Source organism: Cuculus canorus, chromosome 1 (assembly GCF_017976375.1).
Source record: "Cuculus canorus isolate bCucCan1 chromosome 1, bCucCan1.pri, whole genome shotgun sequence".
NCBI lineage: Eukaryota > Metazoa > Chordata > Aves > Cuculiformes > Cuculidae > Cuculus > Cuculus canorus.
The window spans coordinates 94523438-94546568 of NC_071401.1; positions in this window are offsets into that span (position 1 = coordinate 94523438).

The following is a 23131-nucleotide window of genomic DNA, read 5'->3' on the forward strand; positions in this document are numbered from 1 at the left end:
TGTATATATATTTACATATATATATATATATAACGCTCTTCTGTTAGCAGAGCCCTCTGCAATGTCATGGGATGAAGGACCATACTAGAAATTATTTTTCTCTATCTAATTAAATTATGTTTATCTGTAACTGAATTATACATTATTTAAAATGCCCAATTACCACTTTCCTCTTCTTTCTTCTGTCAATGTCTGGGAAACTGCCCAAATCAATGTGAATATTCTAAGGTGCTAGTCTCACACATCAGCATCTGTGGCAACACTGTGCCTGTGAAATCAGCTGTAGTGTGAGGGATTGTTGGGAGTGCATAATACAAGGATATGCTCTGAATGGTGCACTTCACACTTTGTGCAAATGCACTGCAAAGCAGAGGGCAGAATTTAGGTTGGATGGGCAGTTCTCAGCTTTGCATCCTTGCCTAGAAAATGTAAATATCTTTTTTTGAACAGTTTTCCATTCATCCATTTGACAGAGAGCCCACAGGTGATCACAGTTCTTAGCAAGAAATTACGACTGCAAAACCTGTCTACCAGGAAGATAAGAAGAGGCTCCAGAAAATGAGTGAGTTGAATACACTGCTCATGGCTATGCAAATCGGTCTTCCAGTTTCTCATCCCCCATTTTCTTTCTGCTTTAACTGTCCTGTCCCTTCCCCACCTTTGCACCATCTATGGTGTTTTCATGATCCCTGCAGTGAATGCCATCACCTTGCTAAAATAGACAGAAAGTGACATGTGTGTGTTCCTTTCTGTAGGGTTATTTTTCTGCCAGTCAAGTGATACGAGGGAGCTCATCTGGAGGTCACCTGAGTTTGGAAGCTTCTACAGGAGGAGCAAGAGGAGTGTGTGGCCAACAGAGGAAGAGCAAGACATGGGTTGCCGTATGTCAGCTGCCTGCCAATAGCTGTATGCTCTCAGCTCTTGCTCCTCCTTTGTTACAAGCAAACTATCCTAGACAAGAGTGGTTTCCTGGTGGGTGACCACATGGTCCTGGACTATTCCTATACTGCTGCTGAGGCAAGCTAAAAGGAGAAGCTAATTTGTTAGTTCGTGGCCTCCAAAACACGTAAGCTCATGTATTGTTTCCCCAGTTTTACCTCAGTATCAAAGCTCATAAACCTGTCTCCTTTAAGCAACAACAGGTAACAGTTCAAAAGTTTGGGCTAGATATGTTGAAATACTTATCCAAGCTTCTTCAATCAATAATGCTGAGCAGGAAATCCCATGATGATAAGAGACATGCTCAGGATGTTTTCGGTTCTTATGTTGGCTCTGTATGGAGTTAAGTTAGGAAAACAGACAATAAAACAATAATCCCTGGCAGAAAAGTTAGTCCTACGCATCAGGTCTGCACATCCAACTCATCCTTGATCTGAAAGTCAGTTCTTCTTTCACTGAAAAAGTGCTTCAGGCTTCTCATGTAGAGAGTGACCTTTAGCTCATGAGACTGTTCACAGTGGGAGTGGGGAAAAGTCACAGTGACACTTCAAGCCTTAGCTCTTTTACTCTGTTTCAGTGAACCCCAATTAATGAGTTAAAAAACAGACATAAGATAGCAAGAAATTGGGATTGTTATGTAAGACAAGACATAATTCTAGAAATTCTTTCACAAAATAAGTTCAAGATGTCCTAGGAAGACATTGTCACCTGAGAACTGCTAAACATCTATTTCTACTTTTATGCACCTAAATATAGGAACATCTATTTCTACTTTTATGCACCTAAATATCTGTGTAAAGCTGAGCCTTGTCTACTCTTGCCCAGATCCCCAGAAGTACTGAGGAGCACAGCTCCCAGAGAAATCACACTGGTGTCTGAACACTGTAGCATACATGTTCTCTCAGTACTCAGTCTCCCTCTGCAACATTGAGATAATAGTACAGCCAAACCTTAAAAGAGTTTCAAGACAAATGCAGTAAAGATGGGAAGGGAAAGCACAAAAAATTATCTCTTGTAATAGTGCATTTATTTTTAGTGCACACTCCAAGTAAAATCAAGCTGGTGAAAAGTTCAGTTCTGCTGGCTGGAGGGCAGAACTATTCTGCTATGACTCATGGTGCTCTGCATTCTACAGCCATTTCAGTCCTGCAGCCCAAACATTGCTTTTATATTTCAGTACTAAACTGCTAGAACTTAATGTTTCCCATGTCTGCCAGCTGGCTTTCCACCTTAATCTATGCAAACTATTTTTTTCTATTTTTATTGCAGGCTTTTGAAAAATTGCATCAATAATAGCAAGGCATTCAGTTAGTAGAAGTGTTAGTGAAAAGCTGGTAGGAATGCTTCCTAAGTTGTCCATGGACTCATTACTTCAAAATGTGTCTCAGTTTGAAAGGAAGTACTATAAAACCAATGCAACAGAAACTATCCACTTCATATTAACAATAACAGAATATAATACAAAATGCGGAACTAAGTCCAAATACCATTTCATCAAGCATTCTTTGGATTATACCTTGTCATTCAGTACAAGACATATTCAGTATTGAAATTATATTTGTTTAAAATGGTAAAAAAACTCACATTGCCGTGCACATGAAAAAAATTTGATTGTAAAACTAAGAAACTAACCTAAAATATATTTTCCTATTCATATGCTTACTAGAAGATCCCCTGTGGCTAGAGTTTCATTGAGTTTCTCATATGGAAATATAAATATATACTTTCCAAACCGGAACACTTGAATATGAAACGTTCAAGGTATTTAATCCCTAAATGGTTTTTGGTTAAACAGGAGAGAAACTCTCATGACTCTGCACTTTCTCTACTGTATGTTTTCTTAATTTGTTTTCAAATAGTCTCCTATGTTTTTAATATTTTCCCCTATGCATTACATTATTCATCTAAACAGTAGATCAAACCATTCATCTGCTTCTTATTGTTTATTTTCTTGATAAAAAAAGAATTGAAAAGGTAAAAACTCACATTCCCATGAGATTAGGTAAAGCATCGGACCTGAAGGTGCTGTAGGAAATGCAGTTCTCCCAGCATATGAATGCTAAGAGCCACATCAAAATTTGTACTTCAAAGAAAGCAGAAACTATGCTCCCACTGTGTATGTGTGCTCTTAAGATGGTTGATACACATTTTTCCATCTAGCTTCTTTGGTCACTTCTTTGTTGACATTGCAACAGCAGCCACACCAAGGAATTCACAGCACATTACCTAGCCTGCTATGGTTTAGAGAGGTGGTTTGTGTACAAGCTCTCCACTGTATGTTCTTTTCATTACAATATGTTGTTGCTGACACATTTGCACACTTGAAAAGCATGTAATTGGAGTGGGATTTTATTCCACTTTTTGAGATTCACGCAGAACGAGCTGGCTGAGGAAGGTACAGCTCTGTTCTCAATGAAACCAGCAGTGACCTTTGTAGAAATCCCGTTACCACAGCAGTTAGTGTTTTCAAAAGCTTCAACTCCATTGCAAGTAATTTGCCTTTGCAAAGACTGCAATTGCTGAGATATGTCTTCTCTATTCACCTGAGGGAGGGTGGTTTTTCTTCATCCAAATGGCTTGAGTTTTCATAGCCTCAGCAAAGCTGCTGTCCTGCTAGGGATGAAAGGATTTTGACGGTGAACCTCAGTTTCCAAATTTAAGATCCTGTCTAGAGGTGTTGCTTCTTGCAGACAGCAGTACTGACATGTTACTGCCCAAGATGTCAAAAGGATTACCAAGTGGCAGAGAGCTCAGGAGCAAAAGAGCTCCCTGAGAAAAGCTGCTCGTTCCCAGGCATGTTTGGCTGCCTCTTCCCCAGCTATGGAAATGAGCATCCTCCGGTTTTGGCTCTGGGACAGATTCGCAAGTAGTAACCAAAATCCAAGACGACCTTCCACACCAGAGTGAAAATTACAATAGGTTTCAGATGCAAGAGGGATTTTAATTGCCCCTTCCCTGTCAGTCTGGTTCAAATGTCCAAAGGAGCCAAAATTCACCTCAGATTCCTGGAACTGGGCCACATGTCTTTGCTTTCTGAAACTCTGTGGTGGGTATATGCTTGGTCTGCCACATCATGAGCCAGCAGGATGCATAAATGTCTCCATGGGCATTATCTGCTCACATTGCTGGTAGCACCCTAGCAGGCAAATATAATTCCTGTAGCACTTCCATGCTCATTATTATGAGAGCAAGAGCAGACAGCTCTCTGGGTCACTCAGGTTATAGCTCTAGCATAACATTCATTTTTGTTGCAATAGGATCAAATTCACAACCATGGAGAACAATGCTCTTCGGGACTCAATCTTGAAAATTGCTCTTGGCTACAAACAGGATATCAGGCCTAAGAAATGGCCAAGGGTTACGGTCCAGAAGATATGTTCCAGGGCATATTAGGAGAAGCAGGGCTGAAAGCAATCAGCTACAAGAACCACTAACCACGAGAAAGAGGAACAACTTTCTCTGATCTAGCATTTTCCTCCAACTGTCCTGTGATGGTTGGTTCCCCTGGTGTTCCTGTGGCTTCTCCTCAAGACATGGCCTAGGCAGTTTGTATTTCCCTATTTAGAGCTGCCTTGATGACCAGAAATCCTTCTGGGAAATGCTGGAAAGCCCAAGTTTCTCAGACACTGTATCCTTCCTTCTATCAATGTGTTTTCAGTAGCACAAAGTACATTCTTCAACCAAAGAGAAACTTGCAAATTCAATACCTCCTAGCTATATCCTGTCACATATCTTCAACAGCATACTTCAGAGGACAGCAAGGGGAAGGGAAGTCTCTCCCAGACAGATTTCAGTTTATTTGAGTTGCTGAATCTGGGAGAGTCCACTCTGAATTCTCCCCCATGGGGCCACTGTCTCTGATTCTCAAACACATTCCTTAGCGGTCTCCATCAGATAGGATAGTGTTTTCATCACCTTTAAAACTCATTGATATTTTAGTGGAGCTTTGCTTTGTAGTAGTTTGAGAAATAATAGATTATTTTACTTGGAAAGTTATTTTCATAAGCACTAATAAGACCCCTGTGAAAACACCCATCCTGGACTTTCTTTGAGATGAACAAGACCATGACTATCTGGAACAAAAATATGGTATTACTACTACCAGTTTCAGATGCCCAGACTGAATGGCCTCTCAGGGAGTGGTACCAAAAAGTCAGAAAAATATTATATGAGTACCTTTGTGCATTTTAAAGTGTCTTCCTGGAAAATAGCATTTGACTTGAATGAAAGGAACTGAAGTTTGTACTTTTGCCATACTCTATCAAAGAAGATTATGAAGTGAGCCTATAGACAACTACTGAGGTTGACAGACCGTATGACACTACTGAAAGTGCACAAAAAGAGGGTAATAAAGGGAAGGGTACAGCATTTGCACCACAGGGTGTGTGTACAAAGACTATCCCAAGGCTTACTATTGCCAACATAGATCATCGCATTCCTACTACAAAAAGATTAATAAAATTATCTTCCAAAAGCAAAGTGCAAACATTTGTACATACAGAGGTAAAAAGACCCAACTTTAAGATAAAATACTGTAGAAAGCAAGTTTGTCATGACTTATGTACTCAACTCAAGTTTAAGAGGAAGTAAAATATAATCTATGATATTATAAGAGAAGAAGATTACTGTTTCGTGACAAGAAGATGGCACAGGGGTGCCAGATGCACCCATTACCACTGTGATTGCACCATGGTTTCCATCACAACCTCTTATTTTCATATGCCATAAGCATTGCAAAATGCTGACCTTTGGGGCTGCATTTTTCCATGCCTGCTCTCTGCCCCAAAGGTGAATTCTTTCAGAAAGTCTGAGCAAAATATTTTCAGGGACCATGGCTATTACTTTTTGGCCATGACCAGAATGGCTTGCCTCAGGCAGATTATATAGCAACTGCTTTGTTCCTCTGAGCTATAATAAATCCTACCATCCATCATGTAAAGAAGAAAATGAAAAGCATGTAAAACAAATCAAAGCTCTCCTGACTGGTTAGGCTTGCAAATGGCAGCAGGTAAAGAGAAGAGAGATTTAACTGGAAGATACTGAGCTGAGCAAGTCTCCTTCAATAGCAATTACTAACACTACCATGTTCAGATCAGGAACTCTTAGGTTACAGAGACAGCTATTAACAAGTGGTCTTGAACACATGACAACAAGAAGCCATGTGACAGTAGACCCAGTTTTGTTTTTTCGAGTGTCTCTTAGATGGGATATTTGATTTTCTCAAGCAGTTCATTAAGAAGTAAAAGAGTGTGCATTCCCATCCATTGCCATATGTTAACTGGTTTCCTAAAAGGTTGGGTAAGTTAGTGCAAAGAGCATTACCTGGTCTGCATTTTTCAAAAGCAGAATGCTTGAAAGAGCCTTAGAAGATGGATATAGATGCTGAACTACAGGTACTCATGCTTAAAAATGCTCGTTCACGGCTTTAAAGAGCAAAATCTATGTATTAGGATATGCATGAGCAGAGCTCAAAGCCAAAAGTAATCCCAAAACAGAACCCCATACCTAATATTAAGATATAGCTCCCAGGTGGCCTCATATACCCCCACATTCTCTTGATTTTATTATTCACGGAAAATATGTCTGAAAGATACTGTACAGACTGGAAAAGCCAGTATCACTATAGGCCACAATTAAGTCTAGAGCTGTCCAAAGGTCTCCGGGAGTGCAAACATGTTTGTTTCAGTAGGTCTAGTCTCTGAGGATGGTCTTCTAGATTACAGTTTCATTTGGTGCCAAGTTGTGGGCAGAGAAAATTTGGTTGCTATATGATTTTTAATACTGTAGAGTTGATTAATATTCAGCTCTAGGTTAATTTCCCATGGTTTGGTCTTACAGAGATTTCAGTCACAGCTTTTAAGGAAGAAAATGCATGAAAATCTGAAATCAGCTTTCTAGAAACAGATAGGATGGCTTCAGTAAAACATCACAACTGCTGTACAAGACAAAAGACAAGTTACACTGAAATATTAATTATACACCAAAACCTCTACAGGCAACAGTGACTGATATTTCCAAATGCCTTCTTTCTCTGAATCTCCTAGGCTTTCACTAGACACTGGGAAGAGAGCAGCATTGCTGTTTTTCCGTGCCTGGGGACGTGTTTCTCCACTGAGTCCAGTTTGGCAACATCCCTGCGTAGGGCGCCAGCCTGCTTAGCTGAACCTAATCAGACCAAGCTGTTCAGTCTGTTCCTGGCTGAACTGACCTTGGCTGTATTTGCATGGCTATCTCTAGCATTCTGTTATCTGTTTGACTTCTTCAATATTCCCACCATCATAATCTTCTCAGGTTCAGTCATTCCCATGCCTTGATTTCACCTCCTACCTTCCAGTTTCCTCACTTGTCTTCAAATGATTGTACTTTACATCTGCTATTGTTCCAGCTTCAGCTTTTGAGTGCCTGTTTATCTGCTTTGTTTGACTGCATTATCCAGTCCACAAAACTGCACTCTACCTGCACAGTCTTGATACATTAGTATTTGATATTAAATATAACATTCTAAAGCAATACTTTTACTCTCAAACACAAGAGAACGCCTAGCAAAGATGAAGTTTACAAGGTGCACAAAATAATCTGCTTGTTTTACAACTTCCTTTTCCTAGCTGCAACTAATTAATCTACATGACAATTACCATGAATTGATTTCTCCAGTTTTGTATGCTATCTAAGAGTATCTGTCAGATATCCAACCAGCTATAGAATCATAGCATGGTTTGTGTTGGAAGGGACCTTAAAGATCACCCAGTACAACCCCCCCTGCCTCCTACCATACCAGGCTGCTCAAGGCCCCAACCTGGCCTTGAGCATTTCCAGGGATAGGGCATTCACAGGCTCCCTGGGCAACCTGTTCCAGTACCTCACCACCCTCATCAGGGAGAATTTCTTCCTGATATCTAATCTAAATTTCCCCCACTCCGATTTAAAGCCATTCCTCCTTGTCCTATCATCACATGCCCTTGTAAAAAGTCCCTCCCCAGCTTTCTTGCAGACCCCCTTCAGGTACTGGAAAGTCGCTATAAGGTCTTCTGGGAGAATTCTCTTATCCACGCTGAACAAAAACAGCTCTCTCAGCCTGTCCTCATAGCAGAGGTGCTCCACCCCTCTGATCATCATTGCAGTCCGCCTCCAGAACCATTCCAACAGTTTCATATCCTTCTTATATTAAGGATTCGAGACTGGACACAGCACTCCGTGTGGGGTCTCACAAGAGCAGAGCAGAGGGGCAGAGTCACATCCCTTGCCCTGCTTGCCACACTTCTTTTGATGCAGCCCAGGATACAGTTGGCCTTCTGGGCTGTGAGTGTACATTGCCAGCTCATCTTGAGCTTCTCATCAACCAGCACCTCCAAGTTCTTCCCTGCAGAGCTGCTCTCAATCACATCATCCCCCACCCTGTATTGAAAGCACGGATTGCCCTGACCCTGGTGTAGGACATTGCACTTGGCTTTGTTGAACCTCATGAGGTTCACACAGTCCCACTTCTCCAGCCTGTCCAGGTCTCTCTCAATATCATCCCATCCTTCTGGTGTGACAACTGCACCACTCAGCTTGGTGTCATCTGCAGACTTGCTAGGGGGCCTCTCAATCTTGCTCTCATATCATTAATGAAAATATTAAACAGCACTAGTCCAAATACAGACCCCTGAGGGACACCGCTTGTCACGGATCTCCATTGGGCATTGAGCTGTTGACCACTACTCTCTGAATGTGACCATCCAACCAATTCCCTACCCACTGAACAGTCCACCCATGAAATCCATACCTCTCCAGTTTAGAGAATGATGTTGGGGGAGACCTTGTCAAAGGCTTTACATAAATCCAGACAGATTACATCCATTGCTTTTCCCGTGTCCACATATGGACCTTAGCATCAGACCACTAGTGCCTTTGTTCTCTAATACACCTAGTATTTGTAATATCCAACTGAAAGCAAAAAGAATGATGGCAAATTCATAATGTTTCATCATTCACTGATTTTTTTTATATGAAGCAATTATTTAACCCCCATAAATCCTTATGGCACTGGTTTACAATTCCAGCATAGCTTTTATCAGTGTATTTATGTGGAACTCCCTGTGTCTCTTCTACTTCTCATAACATACCTCCGCTGAATGCCAGCAAAAACAGTGACAGTGGGGTCACAGCGGAGTGCCTCCACTTTCCATACTTTTCCACGTCCTGATACCTTGACCACTGCAATGTACCCAGATTTAAAGTCAAACTGCCTTTCCCCCCCTCATCTGCAGCTAACTGCAGGCTGTTGACAATTGATTTCATCAGGACTATGAACTTATACCTCCGGATTGCTTGGAATGAAAGGAACTCTATTCCTCGGGGTTCATTCAGCTATTTTCTTTATTCAGCTACCTTGAACCTCCACTTGCTCCGATACACCTTTTCAGATTCTTTTTCTGCTTTAGCAGAATTTGTTTCTCCAGCCCCTAAAAGGCCATCTGTGATATTTATTTATTCTTGGCGGTCATCTGCTTTTACCTATTTCTTGGAGCAGAGTTTTCTAATGAAGGAATTGAGTCCCTTCAAGCTTGTCTACTATGTTCGTATTGCAAGCTTCTAAAGCTAGCTAAGGCAGGCTTTAAAGTATTTCCTTCATATTTGCTTCACCTTTGTGGTATGTGGTTCACCACTCTTTTTTTCACCCTAATTGTTGCTATTAGGGACCCAACTGTAGTTCCACAGAAATTAACCTTTGTTTTGCTTTCTTGATCTTCCCTCAGATCTTGCCCTGATTTTCCAGCCTCAGAGAGATTTGCTCAGTTTTCTGCAAGTTCTTTTAGTTCTTCTCTTTCCCTTCAGCCTTGGCTTGTTTACATTTTCCCTATATTGTCTTGTTTTATTGCTTGTCTAGACTGTTGTTAACTATGTGTACTTTCCAATAACTTCCTTCACTTTGTTTTGTATCACTTCCTTGAATATATCCCAAATGATCTGCAGCAACATTTTTTCATCTTTGCAAGTCAGTAGCCTGAAAAGTCACTAAAAAACCACCTTAGAGGACTGCCTCTGAGAGCTGTCCTTTGAAACAGTCCTGTACCTGGACACAGGAGATTTGAGCTACTTTCCACAGGTAAATAGAATCAGGAAAGTACTCTGTCATCTCAACTGAAGCCATAAGGTTTCTACTGAATAACATGGGTAAGATACTACTGAGCCAAGTGGTGGGTGTGAGGAGGAGATGACACAGACTGCAGGCAAGCAACTCACAGAGCTACACAGGAAAGTGTCTCAGGGGACAGTCCCGAGTTCCCACCTGGATGATGGAGACCAGCTTGTTTTCATAGTATCATAGTATAGTAAGGGTTGGAAGAGACCTTAAAGATCATCTAGTTCCAACCCCCCTGCCATGGGCAGGGACATCTCACTAGATCAGGCTGCCCAACACCCCATCCAACCTGGCATTGAACACTTCCAGGGATGTGTTGTTCCAGTGTCTCACCACTCTCATAGTGAAGAAATTCTTCCTAATGTCCAGTCTAAATCTGCCCCTCTCCAGTTTATACCCATTCCCCCTGGTCTTATCCTCACAAACCTTTATGAGTAGTTCCTACTCAGCTTTCCTGTAGGCCCTCTTCAGGTACTGGAATGTCGTTATAAGATCTCCACTGAATCTTCTCTTCTCCAGGCTGAACAGGCCCAACTCTCTCAGCCTGTCCTCGTAGACAAGGTGCTCCAGCCCTCCAGTCATCTTTGTAGCCCTCCTCTGGACCTGTTCCAACACCTCCATATCCTTTTTATGTTGAGGATTCCAGAACTGGACACAGTATTACAGATAAGGTCTCACAAGAGAGAAATAGAGGGGCAGAATCACTTTCCTCGACCTGCTGGACACACTTCTTTTGATGCAGCCCAGGATACAGTTGGCCTTCTGGGTTGTGAGCGCACATTGCCGGCTCATGTTGAGATTCTCATCGACCAGCAAGACTTGTTTTGGACAGCAAGAGGGCAACATCTGGTCTTGGCCACTTAGTGGGCCCTGTCTTATGGCTCTCCTTCTTACTAAGTAGAGCAGACTGGACAAAAAGGCACCCAGTCTGTCCAGAAGAACACAGTGATCTACAATGTTTTTTTTCTGGAGCTTGGCCATCAGGCCTAGGCCATGAAAAGGGCTCTAGATTTCCAATAAACTGAGCCTACAGAAATCTGGAGCTATCAAAACTGAGTGAGACAATTTAATTCCAGCATTGGCAAGACAGTATTTGGATGCAATACATTACAAGATGTCCTGCCAGTTCTGGTTTTGGGCACACACTCCAAAGCAGGTGAATCCTTCCTGACTTGTAGTTCCACAACAAATAAAACCTTTCACACAGCTTTAGCAAAGATGAAAACAGCCAGCTGCTATAAAGAGAGGGCTGAGAGAAGCAGTCCACCTCAGAAGAACTACTATACTCATTGCCAGCAATTTCTGAAATGAAAAAAATTGAATTAAAATAATTGTAGTCTATATCTATATCTACGTTGAGATAGGTACTAGTGTGCAAATAAAACCTGAATTTGTATACACACACTCATACTAGATGGCATACGTGTTTTGTGTGCCTACAGGAGCAGAGATACTCTCTTAGAAGTGAGGTTTTCACAATTTCCTTGTCAGACCAAACCACCTTCACCTGCTGTGACCCTAGATATCATGGTGTAGGAGAAGGAAAGGGTCTTTTGCTATGGCTGGGTTTTTGGAACTACTTCACTTCAAGGTCTTTCTCATTTTTATATCTCTGCTCCTGACATTTGCCAAGGTACATCTCTATCTCCCTCATTCGCTTACTGTCATGGTAAGAGTAGGCCAAGTTTTGTGGATTTTGGCAGCCGAGTCCTAAAAAATGAACTTCAAGAGTTTTTTTATAAAGAGAATTGGGCTGGATGGTGTTGCCAAACTTTGCAAAGCTTCTGTAAAAATGTACATTTTCCTATAGTACTACAAAGTCCACATTTACCTAATACACTGTCAAGAGTCCAAAGGAGCTTCTACAAAATTTCTAGTAATAGTATTTGTTTTAAGAATTGATATGCATGCCAAAAACAATGTACTGCATTTATCAGCTTGGAACTATTACAATACTTTCAGTAAATAATATCCTCATTTCTGAAAAAGACTAAATGTGTATCTAATCCAATTGTGTCACCTCTCATTTCCTTCAAAGAGGAGCGAAAAGGCAAAGCTAAGTCTGAAATTCTGTTTCGAATTAACTGCCACTTTATCTCTAAGTGACTTCTTTGTTCAAAGCTATTACTGCAAATGCTGTCTCTATGATCATTCAGTCATCTCCGATGCCCTCAATGCACAGCTACAAGTAGTTAATACTATCAGCACTATCATCTTCCATTTGTGCCATGCTTCTCATGTTCTAGCTTCTTGCAGAGCAATCTTCTTTCTCTTCTGGGGACCAGGTTGCACTCTTCTGGGATGCACTCGTACTGTGGTTGCTGTATTAAGTATTGCAAAGGGCAGTTTATCTGGGAGTAGCAGGGGGGAATAGATGTTTCAACGGCACTTCAGTGTGCCACTGTTGAAGTGAATAACCTTCCTTAAGATGAAAACCAGTAACAAGTGCTCTGCACTGCCACACAGCCTTCGTGAGAAGGAAGTGAAGAATATTCTGGGTATTATTCTGTATTCCATACAGTTCTTTTTACATCTCTGTGGCAGCATGGAGAGACCTCAGTGTAAGAAAGGTTCAAACCTTCTGACAGAAAACGCAGTGCTAGACAGGGTACTGAAACAGAAAGACTTGATTATTCAGGCTATGATAGAGCCCTGATTCTAGTCAGGGCAACCTGGTGTGGTACAAGCTTGAATATTTCTATTGGGATGATTAAAAACCCGATTAGTATTCTTCATTAGAACGAAGGCAATTTAAACTCATTACTCTATTCTTTGTTGTCAGTCATGCCAGCTCCTCACTCTCTCCAACCCAGCCATGCACCCACAAATACCTTTCCACACCAGTCCATTTGTTACTGGTCCCTCCTCCTTGCCTTCCTCAGCAGAAAGGGGCTCCTTTTCTCAATAGCATCTCCTGAGTGTGTTGGCAGTCACTTGTTGAGGACTGAGCATCCCATCTCACCTTTCTTCTGCCCCACTGGTTACTGAGGGTCTGTTCTTTCTTCTAGTCGGACCTATTCCTGACTGCAGCTTCCTCACTCTCAGCTGTTGGAGAAGGTTGAGGTGGTAAGCCAGAGAGCTGGCGAGCAAAGAAGAAAGAAGAGAATTTGTACTTTGGTATTTTGGAAGCTGCAGTCCAGGGAGAAGCTTAAGGACATGACTTGAGGCCAAAATGCTTGGATCTCCAGTTACAGAGTTGAAGCGAGGTAGGTTTATTCCTATCGCAACAGTATGGCCCGTGTGTTGTCAGAAGCTGCCAGCATCAGTGTGAGTTCAGTGCAAGGGGTTCAGAAGAACTTCTCCACTTATATCCTCCCTGCAGTGCCGTGTGAGGAAAGGGATAACGGAATAATTAGCAGCACAGCAAGAAACTTGTCTGAGATAGACCAATCTACTGTGAAGTGTAATAAATATCACATTATAAGATCGTGCGCCTAGAAGTTATTATGGGGATATCTGGAAGTTGCAATTCTTCCTGTCACTCTCCTCCTCAACTGTCCTCCTTTCCACTCAATCCCACAGACTTGTGGCCCTCAAACTGTTAATTTGATCTTTGACTACTTTCTTATTTATCCCAGCTGCTGAGTTAGGGAGGGGAAAAAAAGCACCATCTCTGAAAATAGATGCTGCCTCTGTACTAAGCAAATAAATTAAATATGTAAAGCATGGACTATGTACAACGTTGATTCTTTGTAAAGCTTTAGTGCTTTTATCCTTGATATTGAAATTCCAAGTACATTGCATCACTTTCTTTTTGATCTGTCTGGATTAGGGAAGTATCCTATTGGCATTTCTTGTGGGTACTGTAAATTAAATGGATGAACAATTTACCACAGAAACAATAGTAAGGAGAAAAAAAAAACTGAGCTTCACTTCTACTCCTGTAGAATACACACAGCTTTTCTAGCCTGCATTTCTCCACTGTTGTTTACATTTCTATGAAATTTTTCCCTATATCAAACATGCATAACTTTAACACAATGGAGTAACTCCCAACATGGACTTGCATACACACGTAAATAGGAATACAAATCCACACAGAGATGCTGAACCAAAGCATTTCCAGCATGCTATCTACCTCAGAAATAGCTGGCTTCCAAAAAGCCCACAATATAATCTGTTATCTAGTTAGCAGAACCTAGACAAACACCTACCTTTGTTTAAGGACAATTCAATAGTTAAAGATACCCCTACTGCCTCTGGTGTATAAACCAATCCTTTTGTTGGAAACACCTGATCACTGTTTACAGTTCTATGGAAACACAACAGTGTGCATAGTGCAATAGTCTTGAAAATTTGAATCATAAATGCCTGTGATTTTTGGTGTTGAAGTTAAGCAACGGATGATCTTTGCAACTTCTTGGATCTACTGAAACAGACTACTCTTAGGAAAGACAGGCAGAGATTTGTGAAAGTTTCAAGATTTTGTGCCTCAAGTTACATTAAATATAATGTGTATATGAAAGCGTATCAGTGTCTACATTGCTGTCTGCTGATTTTCATCACTGTAATGTAAAACAAATAAATTCCAACAAAGGTGGTTTGGCAGCAAAGCCACCTTCAGACATGGTTAGGGAGATACGAGTGGAAGAAAGAGCTAAGATTAAAGTCAAAGCATGACCACTGCAGAATTTAATGCATTACATGTTTATATAGGTTTTCATCTCCTTTTCCCTCTTGGCACTTGTTATGTCTCTTTCAGGCGGATCCAAGCAAGCTGCCATGGACATCCTCCAATTACTATGTCTAGGGGAACAGGTTAAAGTAGTGGTGGAGTATTTGGAGAAGGTGGTGGCAGATCCTCACACCACAAGGCAACCCCATCAACTGTGGTCCATATGTTAGATTTTCTGCATTGGACTTAAATGGCTCAGTCATTGTTTCACCTGATTTCTGTGAAAACTGTTTGAATGGGCAGAGATGTGAAAAGAAAAGTCGATCACACTCCTCATAATACAAAATGGGCAAAATCTACCTTTGCACTGTTCTCCTTGGAAAACAGTTGTAAAAAAGAGCTATGTGCTTGAAGCAGATCATTTAATTTGTTTTAATTTGCAGATAGGCACCTTTTTTTTTAGTATAGCCAAAACTCTGAGATTACACTTGTTACCGATGTTAGAGAGTTCAGAAAAGCCCCCATAAGCACTCTCTTGCATGCTGTCTGGTAAACCAAGGGTAAAGAAACAGGAGAGAGTAGGACTCCACGATCTTTTGCATTCCGCTTGATCCAAGCACCTAAAATGTGGAAGTCTGGTGCCATTCAGATCCCTTAGTGGAGTCACACCTGAGTGGCCTCAGAAATTGCTGCAATCCAGTTGGAGATCAGGGCTTCCTGGTTTGTCCTTTTGCTTTATCTCTGGTTTACAGGACAGCATGCAAGAGTGTGCTTGTGGGGGCATCCAAAATTTAATCCTTGGGAACACAGGCACTCAAAAATACCCCTTTGCAGATCTTTTAGTCATGTACTCTTTTTGTGGGAACAAGACCAGGCTTTTGCAGTGGCTGGAGATGGTTCCTGTGTTTTATACTCAGCTGCCAACTGAGTTATCATCTCTTCAAGAAGCAGGATATCTGAAAAGCTTTACTCACTTGCTGAAGGCTTACCTCAGGAGTAATCGCAGACCACACAGAAGCAGGCTAAGTGCTGAACCTCTGTTCCTACCTCTGGCACAATCTGGCTGTTGAAAAGAAAACTGTCATATACTAAAATAAAACATCATAGGCAGATCTTGTGAGGGGGTTTGATTCTGTCAGGGTGTCATAAGTGTCAAAGCACACTGATCTGAATATTGACCTCATGGTAGAATAGGTAAAGAAATTGCCTAGATCCCCATTGGACTAGGCAGGAACTCAGAGCTTACTTGGTTACAGCAGGAAAATGCTGGCCATGTGCAAAAGCAGAGCTGTGTGTCTAATGAGTTGCTCTGAACTGAATAGAATTAATAGCCTAGTTGAGTATATAGATCACCAAAATAGTATTTGTGTCCCAGTCACTTACAAAATAGCTTCTTTTGTAAATGCCCCTATACTGGAGAAGGGAAATGTATTGCCAGGAAAATGATTTCCCAAAACTTATTTTGTGATAGTCTGATTTGTGAATGGTTAGTGAGGCTTAGTTGATCAATATAGGTTTTACACATGAAGAAATTAATTCTTTCCTATTTGAATTTGAACAGCAGACATTGCTTTTTCCATAGATCACTTGGGTATAAAGTCATTTGCTGAGTCCACTCATTTAGCAAATAAAACTTTTTATTTGCTTGTATTCTCCTTGTCACTGGGCAATTATTTTCAGCTTAAACTGCATTTAATGATACTATAGCTGTAGCATAAAGAAACTCTGATGAATCCATTAACTGCAATGGCTGTTACAAAATCCCTCTCTTCTGCTTCTTGTAAAAGCTAAAAGTCAGTGCTAGTGTGACATCCTAGCAGGCAAAGTCAATAAGCCGAAGGAGGCTTCTGCAGACAACTGAAAACTTGCAGCATTTTTACAGATAAAACTAAGTTCTGTTTTAAAGAAGACATTATGCCAATGGTAAAATGTGTGCCAAATCACTTCTGAAATCGCAAGGGACAGACAAGATTCATCACTTATTAGTCAGACAACCTGCAATCTGCAAGTACAAAATCCATGTGCAGTGCAGTGGGAACAACTGTGGTATTAGACTTTTCATTTAATAACATCATCTTGCACAAGGTTTAATATACCAGTAAGAATCCTATTATGTATCAACTGTATTCTGGCTACTTTTTAACCATTCCTGGTGAGCAAAATCCTGAAAATGTACACTCAGTCTGTTGTTAAGTAATCATGAGGTGAATTCCTATCCTAAAGTCATCACCCCCAAAATTCCTACATTCTTCTTTGGCAATTGGAGGTCCAGAGGTTAACTGAGGATCTAATCAGCTTCCTACAAATGCATGGGGACAAATTCTGCTCAGTGGCTCATTCACTGACATGCCTGCATGAATCAAGCCACTGGGATTTGTCCGTTATCACAGGGACTGAATGAATGGCCTTTCAATTCACTGGTGAGCGAGACCTGCAGTAACAGAAGATGCTGAATCAGACCTTTCTCTCAGAACAAGTTAGCACCAAGCAAGGCAGTTGGGCAATAAAATTGATAGTTTAATCTGTAGTGTAATTTTTATTTAATTTGACAGATTTCAAACTATACATCCTGTAACCTTTTGCAAAAAAAAAAAAAAAAAAAGTAAGACCTGAATGTTGTACCAAGGTCCTGCAAATGTCTCTCAAATAATACCAGAAATAGTTAGAAAGTATAAAAGTATAGTTTGCATTAAGAAAAAATAAATTAGGCCATTGTGATCAGATTTTCTCAGTGTTAACACGAAGATCAAGGTCAGAAAACTGAGCCAAACATCTTCACCTATCTTTTAACAAGAGGGGTTTTTTTCCTTTTAGTGCTGCCAAAGCAAAACAGATGCTAGAAATTCTCACTCCAAGACTCTTTGCTTTTCATCCAGTTTTAAAGCTGTGGTGATGTTCCAAGCTAAACTCACAAAGGAGAAGAAAATATGCTGGTGTTTTCATTGTAATATGAATTTTCCATTGAAGATGTGGTTGAATTAGCAGTTCATTTTTTAACTATTACTTTAATTTGCTCCTTGTGCTCAATCTTTTTTTTTCTTTCTATAAAAGTCATGCCTCAGTCCTATGACTTTCGTGACACCTTGATGTAAAATGTTTGAAAGGGAAGGGAAATGTCTAATTATATGCCTGTAAAGTGGCTAGAGAGCTTCATTTGTCTGGAGTAAAACAAATAAAAGAAAATGTGGAGGAATGTGCTGCTGAATGAATTTGGACATACACATCTTTTTCCCATACATGGGAAGTAATATTGAGGTGTTGGGAGTCATTCTGAGTCTAGACATCCATTATAGAGTTTGTGTTTTCAACCCCTCTTTTAACTTGTGCCTGGAGTAACTGATGTGTTCACACACTGGGACATTTGAAACACAGCAGAAAGAATTTTTTTCCCCCTTTTTTCCTCCTCAGCATACAGAAAGTAAAGAGAATTTTGTTCTTCTTTTATTATAAACTTCCCATGTTTTATTTCCCTCTGAGGCGCTATGCTTTAGTGGTACTGCAGACCTGATCCATGGTGGGCTTTCAGAGAATGAACCCCTTAGGACATTTTCAGTTATGAACCATTTTCCAGGAGGTAACTTGTGAGGAATTCAAGGCTTGTGGGTCTTCTTTAGCTGGACACTCCATGCAGAGTTGTAGTCTTAATGCCAGTGTTGGCCTGTATGAGTATGTGAGTGGGACAAATGCAACCCATGATCCTTTTCTTTTGTGGAAGTTAATAGAAACTGAGAGCTTTAAGCCAGTGGCATATTGGAGAAAGAGGAAGCTGGCAATAGGAAACACAAAGATAAGGCAGCCAACTGAGACTCTGATTTTGAAGCTAAATAGGAAAGCAGTGAGTTTGGCTCACTGGTAATATGGAGAGGTCAGTAAAGCTGCAGACTGAGAAAAACAGCAAGGTCTTTGGGGAGCAAAGATGTCTTTTCCCTCTGTTCACAGCAACAATTGTCTACCTCCAAAGAGAGAGTGTTGGACAGAAGCTGCACTTCAGCTCTTTCCACCCTGTCATATCCCAGGATATGGCTACTATATACATATTTTATGCCAAGGCAATACAAAGAAACTTCAGGTGCCCTGTGCAGACCCTGATGAACTAAATGTTTCAGTTACATTTAATGAAGCTAAGGCTATTTAGAAACAGCAACAGTTGTTGGAGACTCAAAATGAAAGCACAGGCTGGCAAAACTTAAAAGAGCCCAAGCTATTCCCCGGGGATGCTTTCCCCAGGCTGCAGTACTGACACTAGACTGTAACTAATGAAACAAGACTTTTTAGTGATGGCTGGATAAAGTTGCCTCAGGGTTCTGTTTTCTTGCCTAAGGCGGCACCAGAGGAAAATCAGATAAAGTGGGTGGTTTGACTGGATGTTTTCACAGGCTTGGTTTCTTTTCAATTCCACTTAAAGTCTACATTTTATGGATGTTTAAATTTTCCTGCAATCTGCAATACTCCTTCATGAGCTTTCTCCCGTAGGTAATAGTTGTGCACACGCAGACTGCTTTCCTTAACTTGATTGCACTACAGTTTTTAAAGTATTCTCAAATTCAGTTTTTGCTTGAAGGTAATTTCCCTTTTCTCAATGGGTAATTACAAAAAAACAGAGTGAAGAAGGAGCCCTGTAAGAACTTGACTGCCCTTATGCCATGTCTGAGCACAGAAGTTAACAGACTTCTGATAATTTACTGTACAGGTGCACAATACTTTTTCAGTCACTCCTGATACAACATTTCATGTAGGAAGAAAAGGATGGTGTTCTGACAATGTAAGAAAACATCACACAGTGCAATAATTCATGAAGTGCAAAGCATAATTGTCCAGTTAAAAATAAATTCTGAAAGACAGACATACGTTACCTCTTCTATTATCCATTTGAAGGGACAAAAATTTATGTAATTAAAACTGCATCTAAAGATATATATGGCCCTAATAAAATAGTCTGTTTTGCCATTCCAAACTTAACCCACTTTCCATAATAATACATTTTAATACTATCCAAATCCATTGCATTTTAACCTAAATTCTGTCACATACACTTGCTGTATCAAAATATGCCCTGAGATCAAAAATGTCAAATAGCCTTGACTCCTGGTTGCCACTCAGAAGTACCTTAATACTCAGAAGCCTGAGATTCTGCAGCTGCCTTTTAATCTCTATCAATTCCTTCTAGACAGTAGATTTTCAAGAGTGTTTTTCCAAGGGTAACCCAGACTTCTGGGACTGGAGAAGCATACGAAAGCTAGTTGTTCTTCTGGCAGTGTCTCTTCACCCATATTTCACACCCAGAAATCCTCCCTCGGCCCTTGTAACATGTAAGTTCACTTCCCAGCCCTCTCTCCCCTTTATTTTTTTCCCAAAGAAACTGAATATGAACCGGATTCTGTTCTATTTTAGTGTGACTCTCTGGATAAGAATAATCATTTACAACTGTTACGGGTTTAACCAGAAGCAAACTGTGCCCTGATGACTGGTGATTTTTATATTATTTGACTGCAATAAGCACAGTTGCGCTCAGGGAGGCATGACTTATCTCACTACAGCCAGAGGGATTTCCTGTAGAAAGAATGGCTCAAGGCTGAGCTTTAGATTTTCAACCAATTAAGAACCTGATTCAGCATCAAATTTGAGCAGGTACCTTATCTGCATTTAATGTATAAACCTGAAGCTTGTGACGCTCTCCACTGACACTAATTCCATAGAAGTATGTGCTTAAATGCTTGCTAAATATATGAACTTCAAGACATGCTTATGTCTTTCTCCATATCTGGGCTTGCCAAGCTGTAGTAAAAAAATTAATTTGAATATGTCAGAGGTGCAGGTGAGAATCTAAGAAAAAAACGTTGGGTAGGTAGTTGTGGTACTCAGATCCCAGTGATAGGAAAGGGAATTAAAAGATAGAGCTGGCAGGTGGCTGATGTCACCTGAGAACAGACTTTGTAATAAAGATGTGAGATCAGTGACCTTATCTGTGTGCTGCATCTAAAATGCTTGAGGCTGATCAGCACAAGCTCCACATGCCCTCAGTGACCCTTGTAAGCCAAAATCTAGTTGGGTTTCACAAGACAGAGGCTACTGAAGCCCTTCTTTTCCTGCTTTCATCATGCTGCTCCAAGAAGCTTCAAAAACCTTTATTTTCTTTGTCTTGAAGGAAACCACCTCCTTGACATGCTAGTGAATAATATACCCCGCCTCTTCCCATTGCTGCATGAGAAAAAGAAGATGATCCCTACTGTCTTCAGGGAATCTTTTTTTTCACACCTTTGAGCTTGAATCGTACTGAACACTTTTAAGAGGCCCTAAGCACACGTAACACTCCCTGAACTGCAACCATGTAGTTGTACTTCAGTATTGCTATTGCTAGTAAGCTCCGTACTGAGTGCACAAACCCTACGGACTGAGGCTTCTGGGTCTTGCTCATCCGAACTACACCTTGACCTGCCTGCAGCTTTCTTTTACTTGTTTTAACTGTGGAAGCAATTTCTCTAATTGACCTGGTGTCTATGGCTAATTCGTTCTACTTTTGTTATTCTTTGTGTGGTACAACTATAGAATTAGATTGAATAACTGCTTGCTAATGCTATTTATACAGAAGGAGGTACTTATGACTCCAAAATGTTAATGTCCTGTAAAGAAATACAATTCTGATACGACAGCAGCAGCCTTAAGAAATGGAGATGCAGGATGCAACATAGGTTAGTACAGGCACAAGATGACAAGAGATGGGACACAGGCTTGGCATTGGCTATAAAAAACTCACCAATGGTTAGTTAAAGACATGTCAGACCTGGATCTGAACAAATACAATCTTAGGAGTAACAAAGAAACAATATTTAACACATGTAAAAGGTCCTATATGTGGTAAACTCAGATATAAGGGGGTGCTGGACATCAACAAAGACCAAGCAAAAGTGTAACAGCATGTTAGTAAACATAAAAGTAACTCCAAGAATCCTAGGAGCAAGGAAGAACTCTCAGCCTGAACATCTCATTTGTCCCAGAGGAAGACTGACTCCCGACGGCTCTCTAACCCCACTGGTATAGCAATAAAACTGCCAACTTTAGTACCCAGAGGTGTAATGAAGGGGTGTGCATAATATCAGAATAATTGTCAGAAACTAAGGATTATATGGATATGAATTTGAATTCAAGCATTTTTACTTCTTCTGTAACTATTAGATCTGGAATTGTTATTATTAGATTCTTAAGATTTCGTTAAATTCATGCCTTTATTGCTACGTAAGGTGTGCTTTCCTTTTGCCATTCACAACATTTTAAAAGTAGCTTTGTTAGCTTTGCAGGTCTGAGTCTGACTCCCAGCACAGACTTCAAGTCAAGAGGAATGAGCACTATGAATTTAAGCATGTATTTCAAGTTTTATGGAAACCAAATAGACTTACATATATATACACATATGTTCAGCTCAGGCTAGGGAATAAGTGCTTTCCCTAGCAAAGCTCTAAATGCAGATTTAGGTTAGAGACCCAACAGTGCATGCTATAAATAGGAGATGGGGCAGGGTTCAGCTCCAACGCTGCTCAGATCCTCTGTGCACTGAGCCCATGCACAGGGACTCGTTTTGATCTAACTTCCCTCCCACAGCCCTGATTCCCTTCTTTCTTGCTATAGTTCAGCACCTGTGCAGCTGAATTTGCTACTGAGAGAGTTGTGCAAGTAGACAGGCCCCACAAGAGCAGATCAATAGCACTAAACAGTCCATGCCAGGGACCTAACTATGTAGTCAGTGAGTTTTACTTCAAACTTTACTTAGCCTGTGCCTGCAGAGCACCAGCAGTGACTACATGCCCAAAGCACTCCTCCCAGGCAGGCACCATGCAGAACCACTCTGGTTTGTTCACTCTGTACGCTACAAAAGCACAGTAAGTGGGGATGCCAGGGAGATCACTCTCAGCAGACTGCTCCCAAGCTGATCTAATATGCCCATACAAGTGGCAGCACCCTCTAAAGGTTCTTTTCCACTGCAACCATTTTGGTTGGAGAATCACCCATAAGAACCATTCCTGGGGTGACCCCTGGGCTTTCCACCTCTTGTTACACTTTGAATTTGCAGCCTCACTGGTTCAGCTGCCCGCCTTCTCTAGCTGCTGACTCCTCAGCTATGTACGCAAGCTTGCAGGGCAGTTATTTCCAACCGTTCCACTTGGAATGGATGAATTTTGGTGATTCCTTCTTTATTTAGAAATGGAGAATCAGTGGTTTGATTTACAACAAAAAATCACTTTAAGGGGTGATCAGCATTCCACTTGTTGTTAGGAGAGTATGTGCAGCATTGTGGTACAAAGTAAACATGAAATACTTACATTTTGCTAAAGTTTAAAATACATCAAGGCATCTCTGAATTAAGTGATTCGAAAGGTGCATGCATTTTAAAAATCTGCATCAAGTTAATATTCTCTTTTAATCTTAAACACTGCTTGAGGAGGAAGTTGTCTTTAAAT